Consider the following 18,980-nt stretch of genomic DNA (forward strand, 5'->3'; position numbering starts at 1 on the left):
GTTCAACTAGTAAATCCCAATATCTAGATTCTCATGACCCCCCCCCCCCCCCCCCTTGTATTTAGGAAAGTATGACCACATTTTCTATGCTCTAACAGCCAAATATTCCATCCATGAATATTGAATACTACATTATGGAAATTGACTCCTGGCCGTCGGGTCTGGAAGCAACTAACCACGATAGACGAGGGATGATTTGGGTTGTTGGCGTGTGCTTCAACGCTGCAGGGCGAGTCCCAGAGTCCAATCCAATGAGTTTTTCTTCTTTGACCCGGGTTTACTGTCCTTCGTGTCGTCTTTCATTAATGTGCTCGTTTCCTGCTGCTGTGTGCTGGTCTCGTCTTTCTTTTTCTACTTTCTGTCTTGTCTGGCGACAGAATACATTGGAATTCAGCTTTATTGATGACATCATCACATCATGTGTTAGCTAGGGCTGCTTGTAAGGGGCGGAGCCTATTAAGATGATGATGCCTGGAGCGTGCAAAGTGCAAAAGGTTTGCCGGAGACCTCCGTGACGTCATGGCGGCGGCTTGGCGCACGTGCCCGAATACAGTGCACCCTGCTGCGTCATGCTCTATGCTCTGCTTCCTCTCTGCTTCTCCTCTGCTCCTCCTCTGCTCCTCAGTGGCGTGCTAGTAGCCGCGTCAGGCCATTGTGTTTACTGATGAACAGTATCTGTTTTGTGATACTGCTGTGGCATCCAGGAGAGAGGATTCCATTCCTTTCTTTCCAGGATATTTGTGTCAAAATCATTTCATTCCAAAGTTGGCACGTGTGCGAAGGAAGGAAACATCTTACTTCATTCGCTTAGTTCCTCTTTCCTTGTTTACGTGAGGGCCACGCCATGAATTATTAGCAGCCAACATTGAATTCATTTGGTCTTCTTATCTTAGCCTCGCCTTTGCTGCACTTTTACTGCATTTGTCAGCTGCCTCTGTTTCATTTCTTGCTTATCACTTTCTCATTAAGCTCCCTGGAGTCTTGGAGGGCCATGCTGGTCTTGGCTCTTGACAGCATTCACTGACATTCGTGGTCTACGGAACGTTCGCGTGCAGGAGAGAAAAACGTCCTGCTTTATTTTCATCATTTGACTGTCATAAGCAGCGGGAAATAAGACAGAAACAAAACACCCGTGTGGTTTGTGTTGGCTCGTGTTGACTCGTGTTGGCTCGTGTTGGATTGTGTTGGCTCGTGTTGGTGTGTTTTCTTCTTGGAAACCCTTGGCAACCTTTCAATGTACTCTACTGAAATAACATGCAAAAAATTAGCACCCCTATAGTCACTTTTATACTCCTATTAATGGACACAATAAGTGAAAATAAGACATGATATATCCATTTTTTTCCAGGACAGCAAATGTCCTACAGTGGCAATCTTGTCACATGACTGACACCTAGTGACCACCTTAGAATACTACATACCTTACACTCATCCATCACCCATCCATCACTCATCCATCACTCATCCATCACCCATCCATCACCCATCCAACATCCATCCATCACCCATTCATCACCCATCCATCACCCATCCATCACCCATCCAACACCCATCCATCACCCATCCATCACCCATCCAACACCCATCCATCACCCATCCAACATCCATCCATCACCCATCCATCACCCATCCATCACCCATCCATCACCCATCCAACACCCATCCATCACTCATCCATCACTCATCCATCACTCATCCATCACCCATCCATCACCCATCCATCACCCATCCAACACCCGTCCATCACCCGTCCATCACCCGTCCATCACCCGTCCAACACCCGTCCAACACCCGTCCAACACCCGTCCATCACCCGTCCATCACCCGTCCATCACCCGTCCATCACCCGTCCATCACCCATCCAACACCCATCCATCACCCATCCATCACCCATCCAACACCCATCCATCACCCATCCAACATCCATCCATCACCCATCCATCACCCATCCATCACCCATCCATCACCCATCCATCACCCATCCATCACCCATCCATCCATACGTTGTGTATGCATGATGAATGAGCAGCTCGCTGGCTTGGCCGTGACAAAGGTCACAAAGGTCACTCTGTGGGCGTCTGAAAGTGCCGACTCAGGAAAAGAGCATCTCTCCGACCTTCCAGTCTTCCAGAAAAAATCATTTTCTTTGTGATGAATCATGAAGTCCAGCACTGAGACGCCATGAAGATACTTCAGTCCAAACGAAAATAGAAAGTAAAACCAGTCGTGTGTCGGGACCAAGATAACATCAAGATGTCTAGGAGAATGCAGGACCAGCATGCTCACCTGCCGTGGCTTGTTAGCGTGCTAGCATTAGCACTAACGTTGTAATCTTATATCCGCATCTTTCACCTCCACTTCCTCTAAGCTGCACACGAGATTGGAATTCAATGTGCCTGAAAGGTGGAGCTAATATCCATATGGAGTATGTATATGATTGATTTTTGGATATGCCATTTGGGGGGCGGAGGAGGAGGCAGAGGAGGAGGAGGCGTAGGAGGGCTGTCGCACCGTGTACACGGCGCCATCGGGGGCGCCACTCACTAAATGATTCATGGAGTGTTTTCTTCTGCCTGGACTGACATTAAGGTGTGACCCACTTCTTCCACTCCTTGCCCGTTCATGTGGCACCAGCACCAGTGGGCGCCCACTAGGGGGCGGATGGCGATATTTCACCCTCATGTTTTGCTGTTGTTTCCTGATTAATTTATCTCGACCTGCTTTCATGCGGCAAGACGTCATGTGACCCCGTGCGCCACTTCCAGCGGTAAATGACATATTTATACCAACATACAGAAGTTCCTCCACGCGTCGGCAGGCATGCTCTCATGGATTTTAGGAAATATGATTGACATATAATATGAACTATGGTGTATTAATATGCATGTGCTGTAGAGAAACTGTCTGTCTATGCTGGACCAATGAAAACGTCCCATTCATCAATAAGGCTACCGGTAGATCGCCAGCTGGTTTGGGTGGATCGGGTAAACGCCACGTTGACGTTAAGCTCCCCTCCTGATTGGCTCTTGCTGACCCGCAAACGTTACCCGTTCAGTGGTAGAGGCTAACGTGACACGCTAACGTTGGGAAGACATTCACGGATTGGAACTTAGGCTGCACGGCAGACGAGTGGTTAGTGCGCAGGCCACACAGCTAGGAGACCCAAGTTCAATTCCACCCTCGCCATCTCAGTGTGGAGTAAATACTCCAAACTTGTTAACCTTTGGGAGGCACGTCGTCCATCAGCGGCGTCGGCGGGCTGCTTCCGATCCACGCCGTCGCCATCCCTCTTGAGCAGCCTCAGTCTGCACATTGCATCACACCGTATTGATCATAGTGACGTTTCCATGGCAACCACCGGCACCTTTCCATGTATTTCACGGACGCATGTGGCTCCAGCGTGGACATGGAAGTCCCTTTTCTGATGCGTGGTCGAGTGTTGGAGGCGATGCCTTCACTGACATGCTCAGTCGGGGGTCGGGAACCTTTGGGACCATTTCCGCGAGAGGCGGAGCACGTTCTTGTAACATGGAATACAACTACAGGTGTGCAAGCGTTTTACACTTGATTCTTTGGATGAAACGGATGGTTCCACTGATGCTTCCACTGATGGTTCTACTGATGGTTCCACTGATGGTTCCACTGATGGTTCCATGGATGGTTCCACGGATGGTTCCACTGACGGTTCCACGGATGGTTCCACGGATGCTTTCAATGATGGTTCCACTGACGGTTCCACTGACGGTTCCACTGACGGTTCCACGGATGCTTCCACTGATGGTTCCACTGACGGTTCCACTGACGGTTCCACGGATGGTTCCACGGATGGTTCCACTGATGGTTCCACTGATGGTTCCACGGATGGTTCCACGGATGGTTCCACGGATGGTTCCACGGATGGTTCCACTGACGGTTCCACGGATGGTTCCACTGATGGTTCCACTGATGGTTCCACTGTTGCTTCCACTGATGCTTCCACTGATGGTTCCACTGATGGTTCCACTGATGGTTCCACGGATGGTTCCACGGATGGTTCCACGGACGGTTCCACTGACGGTTCCACTGATAGTTCCACGGATGGTTCCACTGACGGTTCCACGGATGGTTCCACGGATGCTTCCACTGATCGTTCCACTGATGCTTCCACTGATGCTTCCACTAATGGTTCCACTGATGGTTCCACTGACGGTTCCACGGATGGTTCCACTGATGGTTCCACTGACGGTTCCACGGACGGTTCCACGGATGGTTCCACTGACGGTTCCACTGACGGTTCCACGGATGGTTCCACGGATGGTTCCACTGATGCTTCCACTGATGGTTCCTCATAAGAGTTTTTTGTCCTAAAATGACCTTTTCTTCTAACATTTTGACTTTATGAGATGATTCCATTTTTCTGATGTCTAGTTAAATGATGTTTAGGGAATGTCCACCGAGCCAATAAAACTAACATATGCGCGCTGCAAATGTCCCCCGGGCTGCATTTTGGACACCACTGTTTTAATGTAATTATTTGTGGTTTGTGACACCCCCCACCCCCATACATGATATTAGGATGATTTCATAATACTGCACTAAAGCTACCATAATTAGCTTTGATTGTTAGCAAGCTGCCAATTAAAGGTGGCAGGCATTATCGCCGCTTCGCTCGGCAGAACCTCGTTTAGAGCCGTGTGTGTGTGTGCGAGTGCATGTGTGTGTGTGTGTGTGTGTGTGTCCTTTGTGTTAGCTGCAGATTGCCTCTGAAAGCGTTTCCATGTGTGATTTCTTTGGCCCGTCTTCATCGCTTGTTGTCTTTTTTTTAAATTCCACGTGTTGCCCCCCCCGCCCCCGGACGCTTTTAGAGGGCCTGGTGGTGTTCTCTACCATCAGCATTCTGCATGTGAGTCCGTCCTTGCCCCCAAGGGTGGACGTACGTGGGCATGCGGTACTGTGGGCGTGTACCAGGTATAGCGTTGACGTTGTCTGGCTTCCGCCACATTTCCTCTGATGGGTGACTTTGTGGAGAGATAGTATCTCATTCACCGTGCCTCCTCCATTTTGGATCGGGGTGCCCCTCTATGCTCGGCATTACGGTAATGATCCAGCAATGAAATGGAACGTTGAAGTCAGCCAAAAGGCGGCAAATAAAAGTATATCTGAGAAGTTCATCCAGGGCGGGGCTCTTCCTTCTCTAGATATCGTTGGACTAGCGCTCCTTGCGTGCTGCCATTTGAGTTCGGAGCACGCCAGCCGTAGAGCATCGTTAGACATTGCTCGTCACGGTGGCTCAACGCCGCCCCTTTAAACATCAGTCATGGGAAAATGGAGTAAAAGTTCTGACCCACGAGGGGGGCGTGGACCTGGGCCGGCTTCCCTAGCCGTGATGGATATTGTCTTTATGAGCTAATCCACGACGAGGGCCGGCACGCCATTAGGCTTTATTGATGTCCGGCGTGTGGCGGCACACCACAACGCCATCAAAGTGGAGCGCTGAGGCCGAGTGATTTAGCGGCGCCATCGGGGCGCTCGGGCCTTTCACCTCCAAGGACGGTCAAGGTTAATGAGCGTGTCGCCGTCGTGCGCTCAAAGCGATGCATCATCACTTTTGGATGTGGAAGTGAAAATGTTGAAATTCCTCCATCTCGCCTCCCACGTCTTATTGGTTTACCGCAGCGGAGCAGCTTGCTAATTCCGCCTCTCTTCACGGCCCCCCCGGGGGCCATGGAACACGTATTTGCAGCTCTCTGCGGGCTTTGGAAGACTAGGCGGCATTAATAATTGCTAGAAAACATGAAAAAGCAGTAGGAAGGCTCAATGGCTCGCTCGCTGGTTGGTGGCGACGCTGCTTGCTCAGCATATTCCGCTCTGGTGGAGCTTCTGGAAGGTGGCGCTCCGTTTGACTGGGACCCCAACTCGCACGGGAATGTCATGGAAGAACGCTCATGTTGGCCTTCAGCTGCTTTCGCTAAACGTCTTCACGTTTTCATCTTTCATGGCCATGCATCATCATCCTCACATCGTCTTCAACACCTGAAACAAAGATCCTCTATGTGACAGGAGCGCTCTGCTCCTTTTTAGGATCTCCTGCCAAGATATGCTAGTCAAAGATCCTCTATGTGACAGGAGCGCTCTGCTCCTTTTTAGGATCTGCTGCCAAGATATGCTAGTCAAAGATCCTCTATGTGACAGGAGCGCTCCGCTCTGTCTTAGGATCTCCTGCCAAGATATGCTAGTCAAAGATCATCTATGTGACGGGAGCACTACTGTTTTTAAACATTTGTTCTTTCGGCTTTTCCCCGATTACGGCATCGCCACAGCGGACCTTTTGATCAGACGTCAACAAGTCGTGCAATCGGGACGTGTGAGCGTCAGGTACGCTAACATACGCGTGAAGCCGGCGGTCAGCGTTTGATGGGAGTGATGCATGCTGGGACTTTTCAGTCCCCACCACCTTTTTCCAGGTCAGCGAGCCAAGCTGGAGGGAGGAAGCGATCGGTGAGCGTATGGAAATGTCAGCGCGTCCCCGGGGAGGACACGCGGGCCGGCGCCGTGCTCCGGGCCGGCGCGGGGCGGCCCAAAGAGGAGGGAAACTAATTGTGAGCGTTATTGATTGCCGCGGCCGATCTGCGGCGTCCGGCGGGCAAACAAGATGGATGGACTTGTCAGCTTGTCATCAGGCCAGCTTTGTTGACGCTGCGCCTCGGGGCGAGCGGCGCACCATCCAGGTTAAGTGAGGCGTCGCCTCGCCGCCGTCTTTGACTTTGGAGGACCGTCCCACTTTACAAAAGCGCATGTACTGTGTAGTACTGATGGAATACTAGCATGTACACACAGTACTTGACTCAATGCAGTACTATTTGAGCCAATTTCTTTCTTTGCTATTGAAATCCTCCTCATGCTATGCTATGCTAGTTTAGATTATAAAATACTCCTCTTTTCTTTATTTTGACTTTCTTCTGGTAAAATGACAGCAAAATTACATCTTTCCATTTTTCATATCTTATTGTAAAAGCTCTTCTTGGAGGAGGAGGACTCTTTTATCATAATATTTTGGCTTGATTATCTTAGACCCTTGGAAGAATAAGCAGTACAGAAAATGGATGGATGATAGATGGATGGATGGATGGATGGATGGATGGATAGTTGATGGATGGATTGATGGCTGGATGGATGGCTGGACGGATGGATGGGTGGGTGGGTGGGTGGATGAATGGATAAATGGATGGATGATGGATGGATGTATGGATAGTTGATGGATGGATTATGATGGATGGATGGATGGATGGATGGATGTATGGATGGATGTATGGATGGATGTCATAACAATATAGCTAGCTACCAAGCCAATGGAAGTTCAATGGAACTTTATGGTTGGACTTCATTCTTGTTAAAGAACTCTGTTTCTTTGAGCCACAAGTGGCCCCCAGCCCGCACTTTGGACACCCCCGGAAACTCGGCTGTGATGTGAGCAAAGGAATATTTTCATTTTGGTTTGGCCTGCATCTTCATCCCCTTCATGCCAAGATGGCGTCCTTGTCACGGCGCGCCTGATTGGTCGCTAATGTGTAGCGGCGGTGATAAACGGTAGCGACGCAGCGACTCGGGAATCGTACTCTGGTCGCCCGGGGCTACTTTGGTGGAGAGGCTCCCCCTTAGCACTGCCCCAGCTAGCAGGATGCTTGACTGGCCTTCAACCAGCAGTGGCGGAGTGAGAAGAGATTTGAAAGTCAACAGATTACGTTGACTTCAGCACCGAGCTTAGGCTGCCATGACGCCCCCCCCCCCCCCCCCCCCTTGGATATTTGGGACTAATGATGCATGTAATACCTGTCCTGGCCCGGGATGACGCGTTCTCCATCAAGACTAAGGGCTATTTGGAGAAGGTCCGTGTGGGCTGAACACATGTGCCATCTTGAAGTGCCAGCAATGACCCGCCCCCAACGGGAGGACGCGCCGTCCTCTCATCAGCATCAGTGTGGCATGGCGGACGCAACACAATTCCTAGAAAAAGCAGCTTTCATCCAACCTTTCATCCAACCGTCTTCATCTTGGCGTAGCTAAGCATTGACTCATGATATCCACAATATGGATTATATTATTGATTCATGTTTAGAATATGACTCTTCTTCTTCCATCATTCCTTAAAGGGACCTACGATGCTTTACACCCTTCTGACCTACAACTGTAGTACCAATGTAGTATTCTGGTGGTAAACCATTCTGACCTACAACTGTAGTACCAATGTAGTATTCTGGTGGTAAACAACTCTGACCTACAACTGTAGTACCAATGTAGTATTCTGGTGGTAAACCATTCTGACCTACAACTGTAGTACCAATGTAGTATTCTGGTGGTAAACAACTCTGACCTACAACTGTAGTACCAATGTAGTATTCTGGTGGTAAACCATTCTGACCTACAACTGTAGTACCAATGTAGTATTCTGGTGGTAAACCATTCTGACCTACAACTGTAGTACCAATGTAGTATTCTGGTGGTAAACAACTATGACCTAGAACTGTAATACCATTCTGACCTAGAACTGTAGTACCAATGTAGTATTCTGGTGTTAAACCATTCTGACCTAGAACTGTAGTACCAATGTAGTATTCTGGTGGTAAACGATTCTGACCTAGAACTGTAGTACCAATGTAGTATTCTGGTGGTAAACCATTCGACCTATAACTGTAGTACGAATGTAGTATTCTGGTGGTAAACCATTCTGACCTAGAACTGTAGTACCAATGTAGTATTCTGGTGGTAAACCATTCTGACCTAGAACTGTAGTACCAATGTAGTATTCTGGTGGTAAACCATTCTGACCTAGAACTGTAGTACCAATGTAGTATTCTGGTGGTAAACCATACCAAAGGTTCCCATCATGAGGTTTCCACATTGGGAAGTGAGACCTGAAAGAAGTCTGGGATGGCTCAAAACACTCGAGACACAAAAACGCTACAAAATGCTAAAATGCTAAAGCTACTTAGCATTGAGAGACGTCTTGAAGTAACGTTTTCCTGAGAACTTGGGACTGTCCAGACGGGATTAGGGATCCAGCACATTAGAAAGGATACATGGCCTTTATGATGAAGTCCTGTGAAGTGGGCGTGGACCTCTCCCACAGTAAAGAGCTGAGCGCCATCACTTCCTAACAAAACGTCTGATGATTCAACTACGATGTCTTTGTTCCGCCGCAAAGACGTAAAGTTGGCCGACCTTGCCACTCGCCGCCGTCCACATATGGCGAGGATCAAACAATTAACCTGCGGTGATTGGCCAGGCCGTCCGACACGCTAATTAGAGCTAAGTGGCCCCGAGACCGGGAGGACTCACTGGGGGGCCGGGGTCTCCGCCGCCTCCAACCGCAGACTCCTTTGCTCCCGACTAATTTAGTCTTCACTCGGGCGGCTTTTTGATGTTCCTGACTGGAAGTACGGAATAACCTCATTTCCTGGGAAAATGCTATGGAAATATTATATGAAAACATTATGGCAATAAAGTCAATATTATATGAAAACCTTCACAGGTCAAAATAGCTAAAAATGGAAAACCAAAAGCAACTAGAACCCAAATAATCAGAGAACTAAGATCTCTTACAGGAAAAACAGTAGCAATTTAAGGGGAATAAAGTGTTAATATTAGGAGGAAAAAATAATCTCATTTTAGTAGATAAGAGTTCAAATAGTAGAAAAAAAATACTTTTTTTAAAGTCAGAATATTTTGAAAAACAAATAGTAAAATATTTTGTTAAAATGAGTTTATAGAAACAGTTGTAATATTCCCAGAATAAAGTGGGAATATCATGGAAATAATACCGCACTGCATCCACTCGGCATTGCAGGAAGCATTAAAGCATTGTCGCTAACGCTACTCGCTAGCAGATACTGGAGAGACACGGCACGACCCCGTGTCCTTGGGGTCCATCCGTGGCGATGCAGGTGAGGGAGCGCGTGGGTAACCGTGGCAGCTGGAGCCTGAAACGGGCCGGCCAGCGCCGCCGTAATGTGCTGCCGAGCGCCAGCCGAGCTCAGCCCGCCGGCGTCATTCCATCTCGCCTCATCCAGCAAATGGCGGCACGCCGCCGTTCCCAAGGTCAGGCCACGCTACAGCGACTCCTGCAAAGAGCGGAGATGGCGGCCGACGGCCACCACGGCGCTCCTGGAGGAGGTGGGTCCGCGTTGAGTAAGAAGTGCAGGCGCCGGAAAATCACTCCTTGCTTGGCGGCGCTCTCAAGTCAACCGCATCAACATAAAATGCAGCCAACACCCGCTAGAGCCGCTTGTGTTGACCCGTGGAACAACACGGATTAGCAGGAAATAGACCTGCAAGAACCTTCAGCGACCTCCGGAAAACACGCTGGAGGGTCTGAGCCTGGCGGGGCGGAACTCGGACAGTAGAACTAGATCTCATGTGGGCTGACTTTGGGGGAAAACAGGAAGAAAAAGCTTGAAGTTGACAAATACGTTCTTACGTAGGTTCTTCTTCTCGGCCTGGCACGTTCCTAAGAGGTCCCAGCAGCACTCCAAAAGGCGTCCCGGGACACCCCCAAAACGGGTGGAAGAAGGAAGTTGATGCCAGTGAGGACTTTACACAACGTTGTGTGTGTCCATGTTAAGTTGGGGGGGGGGGGCTTTCATCCCACCTTTCTTATTGGTTTGGGGGGGGGGTTGTGAAGGCGTCGGTGGTTTGGTGTGGCTAACGTTGTCTAACGACACAAATCAGCCCGTCTTTCACGGCCGTCATGGCGCCGCTTCCCTTCAAAGCGTCACAATAATTCCCCCCAGGTGGAGCGCACGTCGGCGGCTGCTGATTGGTCGCGCCGACCCACCGCAGATGAGATGTCACTCAAGTGTCGGTCCGAGGCGGCGCCAGCAAATGGAGATAAAACAAATGACATATCGCCGCCGGGCCGCCACAAACACGAGCAAATGTAAAGCTTGCCGCCGCCGAGCGATGCCATAATCACATGACATGCTAACGTGACGTTTCACAGCGCATCAAACTGGGGCGTTACAATGACACTTGCGGAACGCCACGCGCATTACGCTCTCATCACATCCATTTCCCTTCAAACGGCCGGGGCCCCGCCCACAGCACAACTTTGCCGAGGCGCTCAAAGGCCGACCGATGCTCGCCGTGATTGGATCGGATGTCGTTTCACACTCGGAGATCACAATCCTTCTTTTGGCTCGTCAGGATTCTACCATCTAACACACACAGCGGGGGGGTGGGGTGGGGTGGCTTGGCCTTCCTGACAGCATCTTTGTAGGTACTAAGAACGGTACTAAGAACGGTGCTAAGAATGGTGCTAAGAACGGTACTAAGAACGGTACTAAGAACGGTGCTAAGAATGGTGCTAAGAATGGTGCTAAGAATGGTACTAAGAACGGTACTAAGAACGGTGCTAAGAACGGTGCTAAGAACGGTGCTAAGAACGGTGCTAAGAACGGTACTAAGAACGGTACTAAGAACGGTACTAAGAAAGGTACTAAGAAAGGTGCTAAGAATGGTGCTAAGAATGGTACTAAGAACGGTACTAAGAACGGTGCTAAGAACGGTACTAAGAATGGTACTAAGAATGGTACTAAGAACGGTACTAAGAAAGGTACTAAGAAAGGTACTAAGAATGGTGCTAAGAATGGTGCTAAGAATGGTGCTAAGAACGGTATTAAGAACGGTACTAAGAAAGGTACTAAGAAATGTACTAAGAATGGTGCTAAGAATGGTGCTAAGAATGGTACTAAGAACGGTACTAAGAAAGGTACTAAGAAATGTACTAAGAATGGTGCTAAGAATGGTGCTAAGAATGGTACTAAGAACGGTACTAAGAAAGGTACTAAGAAATGTACTAAGAACGGTACTAAGAACGGTACTAAGAAAGGTACTAAGAAATGTACTAAGAATGGTACTAAGAACGGTACTAAAAAGGTACTAAAGGTTAAAGGAACCTTTCTGACTATAAATATAGAGCGTAGTGTCCTGCTGTTCCCGTCCCCAAGGGTGGCATCAGGAAGTCTGCACATTTGGAAGTGAACCCTGGAAGAAATTTAGAATGACTCCGAACGCTCACTTTCAAAGTTTTTGCTGACACGCTTTTGGACTTCCTGTTTCCTGTAGAGCCTTTCACACAGGAACATGCATGCCGAGCTCCTAGAGAATGGACTTCTGCCACCCGGTGGCCGCTTTTACTGTGAAGTTGCATCATCACCTCTTTTTGCCATGGTGCAAAACAACGTAAAAGATTCCGTCTTTGGGATCGGGTGTCCGGGATGAAAAAAATGTAGAATTGTTGTCATTCCGCCACATTGGAGGCTTTTCCAGCATCAAGGTCTTTTGAAGGTCATGGAAAAGACTTGAGTGAGGGTGGTAAGAATAATGATATAAGATCATAATGTCATATATATATATAATATTAGATAATAATAGAAGGTTTGTATGGCTTCTTCCTCTTCTGGCTTTTCCCTCCAGGGTCACCACAGCAAATCCATCATGTATTTGTGCGTATTTGTGTGTATTTGTGTGTATTAGTGTGTATTAGTGTGTATTTGTGTGCATGTCTGACGGTAGATTGGGTAGATTGGGACCCCTCGTGCTGCCGAAATTCTCGACTTTGTGAAAAGTCGTGTTGAAGTACGCCCAGCTCCTTTTGTAGTAGCCTGGGGGATCCTTGGCTTGGAAGCTTTGGGAAGACTGGGTGGTGGTCCCGGGTCCAAGGGTGTCATGGTGGTCTTACAGCAGGTGTGCCCGCTGGGCCGTAGCGGATGGGGGGGTGTGATTGCAGGATCATCGGCGATCAAGGCGAATGAGATGGAATCCATCATCTTAGCATGGCGCTACCTCGATGGCCGCTCCTCCGTGAGCTTTTATGAGATGAAGCTATTTGACGTACTTCATTAAGTCAGGCCAGCGTGTCAATGAGCGGCCATTAAGGCTTCTTTCCTTTGGAACGCTTCTTCCACTTCTTCAAAGATCAGCTGCAGCATCCTTTGAAAATGCTCATGCTCTGCTGGGAACACACGGAACACGGCTCGACGTCTCCAAGAGGAGGAGGAGGCACATCTTATGATGGATTTCATCTTCGTCCTTCTCCATGTCTTTAATAATAACTGACAGAGAAGGACCATATCATGCCATGCCATGCCATGCCATTATCAATGACAAACCTCCACATGACAGGTTGGACCTGCCACCATCCTATTTGACTGTTTTTCATTCATTCATTCATTTTCTACCGCTTTTCCTCACGAGGGTCGCGGGGGGTGCTGGAGCCTATCCCAGCTGTCTTCGGGCGAGAGGCAGGGTACACCCTGGACTGGTCGCCAGCCAATCACAGGGCACATATAAACAAACAACCATTCACACTCACATTCATACCTATGGACAATTTGGAGTGGCCGATTAACCTAGCATGTTTTTGGAATGTGGGAGGAAACCGGAGTACCCGGAGAAAACCCACGCATGCACGGGGAGAGCATGCAAACTCCACACAGAGATGGCAGAGGGTGGGTTGACTGTTTTTAATCTGCAATAATGTTATTCAGACAACAATGGCCGCTTGTTGCTAGGAAAGCCTAGAAGCCGTACACGGACTCCTCTAAAGTATATTTACTGCATTGTCTCCTGAGCAGCTAGTATCAGGTATTTGCTGCCAGATCCTCCACATTAGGGAATACTATCCAAGTCTCCGTTTGGAAATGGCCTCAGCCGGATTGTGCAAGTCGGGGGAATTAAGCGGCTAAATGGCAGCACACGTCAAATGCCAGGAGGACCTCATCATGCTAATAGCCCCGCTAGCGGGGGCGGCCGCCCATAAGGACTTTTTTAGTGATTTTGTGAAATGGTATTTTATGGGCTGGCTGTGTGTTGGATGGATGTTCCTTCTGTTGATGGAGGCCATTTGCAAAGGAGATCAAAATGTCCAGTGTGACATTAGTGACATTTCCACGCCGTGGAATGTCCCAAGTGGACTTTGGATGAAGATGTTTTCCACTTCTAGGAAAGATGGCAGAGAAATTCATCTCATTTGAATTCTCCGGCCTTTGTGGTAAATAGCGTCGACGAACCGGATGAAGCCGCGTGGTTATGGACTTTTTGTCCCAGCCTGGTCCTGCGGCGTCCGTCTGGGAAGATGAACTTTGGCATCCGGACGCTGGATTCCATCTGATATCATTTGTAAATAATATCATCTCCCCCTCGTTGATAGCATGCCGTATCTTTGAAGGCTGCAAGGAAATACTGCACGGTGGCTTAGTGCTGACGTTTCTCCAGTGAAGGCCACATCAAGGAGGCAACTTTGCAATTTTGATATTTTATAAAGATATGCTGAGAAGTTATTTATATTTCAAGAAAAAACTGCCTCTCAGCTTTGTCATATCGAGGAAAAAGCCTACTACAGTCGTCCCTCGTTATATCGCAGTTGAAATATCCCGACCACACTGTATGGGACTTCAACATTTTTATAAATGATGACTATTTCCTGCTTGACTACGGCCTGTTATTAATCAATAAATATTGTAAGACAAGTTTTATGTAGTATTTTGGTCAATAAGCATCAGTGATGTTATGAGACATGACTTAAACTATATTACTTTTCACACTGCATGGAGACTAGCTACTGAACTAGCACAGACCAACCCACATGACATGGCTGGGATGGGCATGACATGGCTGGGATGGGCATGACATGGCTGGGACAGACGTGACATGGCTAAGACAGACATGCCATGGCTAAGACAGGCATGCCATGGCTGAGATGGACATATGCCATGGCTGAGACGGACATGACATGGCTAAGACAGACATGCCATGGCTAAGACAGACATGCCATGGCTGAGACGGACATATGCCATGGCTGAGACAGACATGACATGGCTAAGACAGACATGCCATGGCTGAGATGGACATATGCCATGGCTGAGACGGACATATGCCATGGCTGAGACGGACATATGCCATGGCTGAAACAGACACGACATGGCTAAGACTGACATGCCATGGCTGAGATGGACATATGCAATGGCTGAGATGGACATATGCCATGGCTGAGACGGACATGCCATGGCTGAGACAGACATGCCATGGCTAAGACAGACATGCCATGGATAAGATGCCATGCCAAGTCCTGTCAGCACTTGGGAGTGTGACCAACCACAGTGGAGTGGGCATGCCTGGAGGGGGGCGGTTTTGTCGGGAAGCAGGACATCCAAAGAGAAACAGCTGAAAATGAAATGAAAGAGCTCAGAATTACTGCAGTATTCCAATACTTAGTATTACCTATTATTCCGACATACTCTTAAGTGTCGGTGGTACACCATAGTGTATTAGTAATGTGTTCTGTGTAGAAGTACTTGGTAACACGCTAATGCTGGTAATGCTAATGATCTGTGTTTGTCTCCAGCAGGGGGCGTGTCTACATGAAGTGTTATTGTCTTGTTTACAGACTGCAACTCAGCACTTGGTAGATGCCATATAACACACTGTGGTAACTAGCATAGCGATGTGGCGCTAACGTGCTAACAGCTTAACATATCAAACCTACAGCTTTCACTTCATTTTAACATCTGTAGTGAAACCTGAATTTCTGCCGGGGACAAGTTGAAGTGCCCCCTCTACTGGTGGCTTGTATGCAGTGCAGTCCAGCAGTGCCACGCCCATGGGGGACCAACGTGCGATTGCAAATATCGGTGCTAGCGACTCCTCCAGGTGTTAGCGACTCCTCCAGGTTAGCGATTCCTCCAGGTTAGCGACTCCTCCAGGTGTTAGCGACTCCTTCACGTTAGCGACTCCTCCAGGTGTTAGCGACTCCTCCAGGTTAGCGACTCCTCCAGGTTAGCGACTCATCCAGGTGTTAGCGACTCCTCCAGGTTAGCGACTCCGCCAGGTGTTAGCGACTCCTCCAGGTTAGCGACTCCTCCAGGTTAGCGACTCCTCCAGGTGTTAGCGACTCCTCCAGGTTAGCGACTCCTCCAGGTGTTAGCGACTCCTCCAGGTTAGTGACTCCTCCAGGTTAGCGACTCCTCCTGGTGTTAGCGACTCCTCCAGGTGTTAGCGACTCCTCCAGGTTAGTGACTCCTCCAGGTGTTAGCGACTCCTCCAGGTTAGCGACTCCTCCAGGTGTTAGCGACTCCTCCAGGTGTTAGCGACTCCTCCAGGTTAGCGACTCCTCCAGGTTAGCGACTCCTCCAGGTGTTAGCGACTCCTCCAGGTGTTAGCGACTCCTCCAGGTTAGCGACTCCTCCAGGTTAGCGACTCCTCCAGGTGTTAGCGACTCCTCCAGGTGTTAGCGACTCCTCCAGGTTAGCGACTCCTCCAGGTGTTAGCGACTCCTCCAGGTTAGCGACTCCTCCAGGTTAGCGACTCCTACAGGTTAGCGACTCCTCCAGGTGTTAGCGACTCCTCCAGGTTAGCGACTCCTCCAGGTTAGCGACTCCTCCAGGTTAGCGACTCCTCCAGGTGTTAGCAACTCTTCCAGGTTAGCGACTCCTCCAGGTGTTAGCGACTCCTCCAGGTGTTAGCGACTCCTCCAGGTTAGCGACTCCTCCAGGTGTTAGCGACTCCTCCAGGTGTTAGCGACTCCTCCAGGTGTTAGCGACTCCTCCAGGTGTTAGCGACTCCTCCAGGTTAGCAACTCCTCCAGGTGTTAGCAACTCCTCCAGGTGTTAGCGACTCCTCCAGGTTAGCGACTCCTCCAGGTGTTAGCGACTCCTCCAGGTTAGCGACTCCTCCAGGTTAGCGACTCCTCCAGGTGTTAGCGACTCTTCCAGGTTAGCGACTCCTCCAGGTGTTAGCGACTCCTCCAGGTGTTAGCGACTCCTCCAGGTTAGCGACTCTTCCAGGTTAGCGACTCCTCCAGGTGTTAGTGACTCCTCCAGGTTAGCGACTCCTCCAGGTGTTAGCGACTCCTCCAGGTTAGCAACTCCTCCAGGTGTTAGCGACTCCTCCAGGTTAGCGACTCCTCCAGGTGTTAGCGACTCCTCCAGGTGTTAGCGACTCCTCCAGGTTAGCGACTCCTCCAGGTGCGAGGCTGCGAGCGTCCGGCTAGCAAGACGCTTTCATCTGTTAGCATCAAAAGCAGAGCCTGGGAGAAACAAAGACACATTCTATCATGGAGAAATGACAACATCAAAACACTACAAAGGCTGTGTGTGTGTGTGTGCACACGTGTGTGTGTGTGTGTGTGCGTGTGCAAAGCAAACATGGGAATGATGGCGTTTCCTTCAGGGGTGAATTTTCATTTTGTGTGTTGCCACCAAAGTATAAATGTGTGCCACTCCAGCATTTCTCATCGGGGACCTGCCTGGAATACGTGCACCCCAGCGTCGGAGTGCGTGTGGGGTCACGCTCTCGTAGCTCTGGAATGTCGTAATCCGCTCCAATCTACGCCGCCATTCATGGTCCAAAGTTGCTGGATGTTCAACAAAAGGAAAGTAAAACCTTGCGTTGTTGGCTGTGACGATGACGGTGTGGCGTTTCTGTCGTGGGAGTGGGATGCAAATATGGATGGTGGCGATATCTACATCAAGCTCCTGTGGCTGTAGGACGTCGGAAAGTTGCTGCTTTGTTGACGTTCCAAAATATGAAAGCGGCAAGGTTGTATGTTCTCCTTTCTGACCGGCGGGCCTACTGGGAGAAACCAACGCTGCTCTAAAGCGGGCCTACATGACGTACCAGGACTGGACTGAGACCGGAGATGATGCCACCCCTGACCTGCCCCCAGCCCCCCTGTCACACGCCTGGACCTCGTGAAGGTTTTACTTCATTGTGAAAGAGTTGAGCAGCCCACCCAGTCACATCGTGCGAGTGAAATGTTTGGGTATCTAACGTAGACGGATGTGCGGGAGAATCTTCCGCCCCGCAGCAGCGAGGACATAAAAAGGAGTAATGGCTCCGTCTCCGTCCGCTTGCGTCTGGGAAGACGCGAGGAAGACCTTTTATCGCTGCCATCCGCCTCGGAGACGTTGAGGTTGAGGGGGGAGGACATTATGTTTGTGATGTACGGCCGCCAGGGCAAACACGGCTAAGCGGGTGATAGCCCGGCTAATGATGACTGCTAGCTGTTAGCGGAGAGGCGGGCTGGCGGCGTAGCCCCCGGGAAAGCCTACACGCCGCCTTCCTCCGCGTCGTCACGTGGAGGCCGTCCTGCGGCGTGAAGTGGTATTTGCGCCATTTAGCCGTGATTGATTCGCCGCTCGGGCCGCGCCTTCAGCGGCGAGGTTGCGCTCGCTCGCCGTTCGCGCTTATGAATTGATGTCCTGCGGTCAATAATATGGATCCCGACGTTCCCACTGCGAGCGTGAAGACGTGATGTTGTTTGTGTGCGCAGACGGTCTGCCAAGGCCGCCCACCTCCTAATTTAAAGGCACGCCGCCCCCACGGCCGAGCCCCACCCACCCCAACGCCGTCTAAAGATGGAGTCTTGTGTGGCGTTCAATGCCCACGCGGCAGTGAGAGAGCAAAGTGCAAAATAAGCAAGCCCCGCCTCTTTCCGCCTGTAAGCTGATGCAAAGAATGAAAAGTTGAGGCTGATTATTGCAACCAAAATCCACAGAAAAGCAAAGAAACCCCCCAAGGAAGTATCTTTTGGGGGGGGGGGGCAGGTTTCTTCTTTGTGCCTGCAGCTTCTTACTCTCACTGATTGCAATTTTAGGACTAAAGTTGCTTGATTTACTTTTCATTTTGTCCTGATAAATGTTCCATGGAGCCTAAATGTTTAATGCCATATGCAAGTTTGATGGAGGCCCCGCTCCTCTCTTGTTTGGGGGGGCGGGGGGGGTAAGTCTACTCTAGGCTATGTAATTGGGCTTTATCTACACTTCCTGACTGCCGCTCTGGTCCTTCTGGATATTCCTTCATCAAGCGTTCCTTGGAGCAACGACATCCACACCCGGATGTTGGTGGTCTGGGCTGGGGGGGTGAAGAGGAGGTGGAGGAGGAGGCTCCTCAGAGAGCTACCAAGAAACATGGCAGCGGAACGCCAAGAAACGGACTGGAAGGCCAGC

The sequence above is a fragment of the Doryrhamphus excisus genome, chromosome 11 (genome assembly GCF_030265055.1).
Source record: "Doryrhamphus excisus isolate RoL2022-K1 chromosome 11, RoL_Dexc_1.0, whole genome shotgun sequence".
Taxonomy (NCBI): Eukaryota; Metazoa; Chordata; class Actinopteri; order Syngnathiformes; family Syngnathidae; genus Doryrhamphus; species Doryrhamphus excisus.